Consider the following 6,590-nt stretch of genomic DNA (forward strand, 5'->3'; position numbering starts at 1 on the left):
TATCGATCGTGCCGGATCTAATCACCAACAGCACGGCGTTCGAATGTCAGCCTGTATGGCGAAGTTATACTCGATAGCACAAAACTCAACTACTGATTAATGTAGAGTTGATGTGACTCAGGAGGTGGAGGCTCACTTAGTAATTACAACTATGAGGAAGTGACATAAACAAACAAACATAAAAATATGTAAAAGAAAGCAAGACCTTCCACTAAATGTAAAAGAAGAGATTAACAATGATGTCCAAAAGAGTGATCGAAGTTAAAGACTTGGAGTCTATCGTGAGATAAAAATTAAGGGCTCTGATTAGTTGAGGCCAAACATTCATGTTTCAAGATAGGACCAAGATGAGGATGAGAAAAGTACATAGAACAAAGTATGATGAGCCTATTCTCCTTGGCCATACTAGCCTCCTTATATAGCGCTCTTTCTGCCCCAATTCATGTGACCCAAAGTCGTCTCATATGTGAAACCAAATCAGAATAAACTAGTTAAATGACTAAAGTGGTCACATACTCAAATCCCATGACATCGTAGCAAGGTCATGTGCGAAAACCTATAAACCAATCTTAATGCAATAAATAAATCATATGATTCCAAGTGGTCACATGCACTAAACCCATGACCTCATAGCCAGGTCATGTGTAAAACATAAGTCATATGTACAAGGCATACCCACAAGGCATACTTGCAAAGCATACTCACCAGGAACACCTCCCATGACTCATAATCATATCATAGCCAAATCATAACAAATCATAACATAACAAGTCATATGACTCAAAGGAGTCATATGCGCAAAATAATAACATACTGATGACTCACATTCATGAGCCATATGAAAGTGTTTTCCTTGCTAAGTCGCGTTCATGGCAGTACACTTCGTCTCTTTTATTTTCCTCCCACATAGTTTGACAATACCAGTAGTCAACAATCATGGACTATCTACCCTCCTCTCTGCCTCCTCGATTGTTCCTGCTTAGGGGTATAGTATCTCTTCAACAGTCTCTCATGCCATAACCTGGCATGTTTTTCCTTTGTTTGATGGGAGAGTTATCTGGGTCTCGTCCAGTAGTCCTGTCTTGCTTGGAAGGCATACTATGCTCTGGCACTGTAGGACTCCTCTCTTTGTCTCCAGTATTCACTAGTAGTGCTGGAAGTCTTTCTCCCCACTTGCATGATCCTGGTGAGGAAGTGCCTCAAATAGTCACTTTAGGGTTTGTTTCACGGTAAGATTCAATCATGTCCACCTAGTCATTCAGTTTAAGTTGCAGTCACCTTCGTACCCTTACCCTTCTGATTCCCTTCCACAGGTGGGATCCCCTCCACTAAGTGATGCTATCTCTCCCAGAACAAGAGACTATATGAAAGACGTAGTAATATGGCAATGGTTTGGTTTCTACTATCAGGTCTGCTCTTGGGCCTTGGGCCCTCCCTCTACCTTAATACTTCGATTGCATCAGCTTCCACCCTACTGCCTCCTCTCCTTTAACTAGTACCCTACTCCCTCCTCCCTCAGCTGCATAGTATTCTGGATTTTCAACCTGCTGCCTGCCTACTGTCAATCTTTGGCTGGCAACCTACTGCTGAGCAGCATTCCCTCTGCCTAATTATCTACTCCTTGGGCCTGGCACCATGGCCTCTGTTCTCAATTGGTGGGTAATAGCAATTTCACTACATTCATGGTACAGCTAGTTGAGGATATCTAGCCTTACAGCTCTTTGCTGGCTGCCTACTTCAGGAGCAGTTCTTTATAATCAGCAACCTGGCTGTTTGGTGGACAGTAGTTACTTTCTTTTGTGACTTCTAGTTTCTGAGTAAAGTTTTTCCTTATACTTTCCTACCTAGCTTGTTTGTTTTTCTTTCTGTTGAATACATGTAGTTAGTGGGAGGGGAGTCTTTCGGGCAGAGAACTTTTTTAGGCAAATGGCTGACTTCTAGGCAAGACCTCTTCACGTTCAAGTCGCTTAGCATGCAGACTGGGTATCTGAGTTGATCACTCTTGGAGTGTGTGCAGTTAGGCCTATACCAAAGAGTCTTGTGGGTACGGGTTTACTCTTGGGCCGGAGTAGAAAGGTTTTCTTAACACCATAGCTAGTACTGTATGTGATGTTCTTGTACCTTAAAACAAGGAATTAAATAATTTTCTTTTTAAAAACAAAAAGAACCTCTAGTACAGAGCACTCCATTACTTCTATTTTCCTCCTACGTAGTTTGACAATACTACTGTCCACTGTTGTAGGCCATCCACCCTCCCCTCTGCCCCATCAATAGTTTCTTCCTAGGAGTACCGTTTCTCTTCAACAGCCTCTTCCACCCCTGCCTGGCTTGTCTTGCTGTTCACTTGATAGAGAAGTTATCAGAGCTTATTTAATAGTCCTGTCTCGCTTGGAGGACTCGTATAGCTCTCATACAATCAGCTTTCTTTCTTCGTTTCTGGTTAGTACTGGAAGTGGTGGACGTCTTTCTCTCCACTTACATGATCCCGGTTGAGCAACACCTCAGTTAGTAACTTTGGCGTCTGTGTCGCGGTGAGATTCAATCATACCCTCCTAGTTACTCAATTCAAGTTGCCTGTCATCTTCTACTCCTCACTTCTCCAAATCTTTTTCACTAGTGGGATCCCCTCCAATAAGTGGTACTATCTCTCTCAGAATAAGGGACTACATGAGAGATGTGGTAAAATCACAACAATTCAGTTTTTATGGTCGGGTTCGCTCAGGGGCCTTTGGCCCTCCCTCAACCTCCCATTTCAATTGTGTCAGTTCACACCCTACTACCTCCTCTCCTTTTGACTAGTATCCTACTACCTCCTCCCTCTGCCGCATGGTATCCTAGGACTCTCGCCTAATGCCTACTCATAGTCAATCTTTAGCTGGCATCCTAATGCTGGATGGCATCCCCTCTGCCAACTATCCAATCCTTAGGCCTGGGACTGAGGTCCCTGTTCTTGATTAGCGGGTTGTAGTATTGCACTACATCTATGGCTTAGCTGGTTGGGAGCATCTGGCCTTAGAGCTCATCTCCTGCCATCCACTACTGGAGCGGTTCCTTATAAACAGCAACCTAGTGGTTTGGTAGATAGTAGTTACTTACTTTTGTAGCCCTTTGAGTCTAGTAGTTTAGTGGTACCGTTTTTTCTTATGCTTTCCTGCCTAGCTTGTTTGATTTTCTTTCTGTTAGCGACATGTATTTAGTAGAAGGGGGGTCTTTCGGGCAAGGAATCTTCTTAGGCATATGCTTGGCTTCTACATAAGACCCCTTCATGTTCAAGCCATGAGGCCTATGGACTGGGCATCTAGGTTCATTGCCTTTGGTATGCATGCGATTAGAATCATAATGTAGGGTCTTAGGAGTATGGGTTTTCTCTTTGTCCAGGGTGGATGTTAGGCAGAGACAACCTAATAGACTTCAGAATTGTCTAAGCCAATTGAAATTCGTTTCTGTAGACGGAGATTGTCTAGGAAGGCTCACATTTGCTTCATTCATTTATGACTACTGAGAGCAAAGTAAATTTGGTAAAGATAGAATCGTAAAACCAATATTATATTGTAAAGGTCTCTTCTCCATTGCTTGATGAGGTCTAAAGCTTTGGGAGGCACTTTGATATTTATATTCCGCATCTGAGTGTTCACGGGCTACTTCTATTTATCATACTACTATGTACCTTTCTGATTATAACTTGTAATGTTGGGTATTCTTGAAAGGTGCAAACACCTGGAGACCCTGAAATTCACCACTCTCTTTGCTAATTATGATATAACTAACTCAGAACTGTACTGTTCTCAATAGTAGTTATCCAATCTCTAGAGTCTTTACACTTGTGGCCTAGTTCTCAAGTTGAACTGAGTTGGCTCCAATGGTCTTTATTATTGATGAAATGATCAGTTTCACCTGTGGGTTGTATCTGTGAAGGTAGTCATAATTACAACCTTTCTTGGTTGTCTGACTTTAAACCTCCATAACTTCTTACCCAACTGATAAATGTCTTCCAGAAGGCTTCCTACTAACTCGCAGAAAGCTATTCTATTGGGTTGACAATTATTCCCTCGGTCAGCAACCCTTGGTTGCTTTTAGGTAACCGGGTTTCGATCACCATTGTAGTATGAGAAGGTTGTTATAACGATCCCCTTTCAGATAGTTAGTTCTTGGCGACGGGGAATGATACTTAGCTTTTCTTTCCCTTTCTTTCCGTGTCTTACGATAGCTCTAGGCTTATGCCTATGTTACCGATAGTACAAGACCTTTGTCTTCTATCGGAAACACCTATCGTAAGCTTTCTCTAACTCATCTTCGTAATGAGTGCTTGTCGGCGTAATAATAATGTTGCAATAAGGATAAAGATCATAAAGGTGTTTTATATTCGTTAAAGTAATAAGTAGGAAAAGTACTTAGAACAAAGCGTGAAGAACCTATCCTCCTCGGCCGCATCGGCCTCCTTATATAGTGTTCTTCCCGCCTTTAATCATGTGACCTAAAGTGGTCACATGTGTAAAACCAAATCAAAACAAACTAGTCATGTGACCAAAGTGATCACATGCTCAAAACCCATGACCTTATAGCGAGGTCATGTGCGAAACTCATAAACCAATCATAACGCAATAACAAGTCATATGACTCGACTGAGTCATATGCACGAAACCCATGACATCATAATGAGGTCATGTGCGAAACATAAATCATATGCGCAAGGCTTGCCCGTAAGGCACACTCGTAAGGCATACTCGTCAGGCGCATGTCCCATGACTCATACTTGAGCCATGTGGGAAAACATCACAAATCCCACACATAACTAATCATATAACCCGAATAGGTTATATGTGTGAAACAATAACATACCTGTGACTCATAACCATGTGTCACGTGAAAACCCTTTCCTCGCTAAGCCACGTTCGTGACAGTTGTCTTCGTAACTACAACCTGTTCCGAACCCTGGTTACAACACTCCATGAAGTCTAATAACTTCTATAGTGGTATTTCTCAGAGTTCTAGACTCTTCTAGATATTGTAGGGTGTGTGTGAATGTATTGGTCTCTTATTGAGATCCTTTACCATTCAATACCATCTCTTTATTTAGAAACGTCCCGTCACTTACAGCCTAAGCCCATGGTATCATATATTTGAGGCCTAGTAACGTTCTGAGTAGTTAGCAGATTCACTCTGTTTCACTTCTCAGACCCAGCTGAAGGTCTCCTCTTATATATCCTGCGAACAGGATCTGGTCGGATGGACAGCAGCGACGTATACAGTGTTATTCCGACACCTTCAATTTTGTAGTATTATAGTCACAGGACGCAACAGAGATTAATAGGTATGATGACATGCGAGCCCTATAAGGGGGCTAGAGGGGGGTGTTGGAGACCAGAGATTCCAATTCCGGGTAAGGTTACCCTACTTAGGGTGACTTCTGGGTATCAGATTCCCGTATTTCTAACAGTAGAGGGGTTTTCTTAATACCATAGCTAGCACTGCATGTGATATTCTTATTCCTTAAACACGCAATTAAATGATAATAATAATAATATTAATAATAATAAGACTAATAAAAAGGACCTCTGGTACAGACTCCTCATGCAGTCACTTAAGTTCTTTCCTATACTACAAGTTGAAACAATATTTTACAAACATCTTCCACGATGCTACTTGAGAAAAAGATCTCACATACACAAGATAACTCGAGTACAAGACAATTTTCAATTATCAAAAGTGATAGCGAAGCTAATAGCTCTCCAAGCTATTGAAACATTCAGAGAAGGTAGAAGGTAATGTTATTACCTATTGAAGAATTAGCAAAAGTGGAGTAGAATCGTTACATAGAAATTAGCACTGTTAGGTATATGAACGTGTTCAGACTCTTAGTAGGGTAACCATACATAGACCCTCATTATTAAAATCCTAATATCTCCCTCTGGCTTCATTCTGAGTCTTACATATTAATAGCTCAATTGGATTATTACATGACTTTTCTTTAAAGGTCATCTGTTAAACTTATACTATCATCAAAGTTATTTTAAGTAGTGAGCTATTTTCTACCAATACCATCAATCACAGTACAACTCTTTAAATAACATATAAAAGTTGGTAACTAAAGAATTATCTATCAATCCAGTAGAATAGCTTTCTGCAAATTAATAAGAAATTATCCAAGAACAATCTATTCCTTGAATTAGGAGATATTAAGCTTCAAAGTTGACAACCGAGGAAGGTTACATACATTACAACTCTAACAGCACTCTAGAGGCCATAGAGGATAGTAAAAATGAAATTTGTGAACTGTACAATCTTAATAGCAACAAAGACTATATAGGTATAATATTAAGAGAATATTATGTACATGTTTCTAGTGAGAAGGTAAAAGGTATAAGGGCAGATTGGTAGAGATTTTTAACTTTAATTCTTTTTAAACAATGTATGTAGTAGTATCTATATATGTAGGTTTCCATCCTCTATATAAATCTCACGTAACAGAAAGAAATAAAAGGAAGACACTTATCTGCAACCATGTAAAACTGTAACATAAGTAGGAGAAACATAAGAGTAAAAATGCTTCAATCTAAAAACCTGTCAAAATATTTCCGAAAAGCATCTGT

This window comes from Tuber melanosporum (assembly GCF_000151645.1).
Source record: "Tuber melanosporum whole genome shotgun sequence assembly, scaffold_9, strain Mel28".
Lineage (NCBI taxonomy): Eukaryota > Fungi > Ascomycota > Pezizomycetes > Pezizales > Tuberaceae > Tuber > Tuber melanosporum.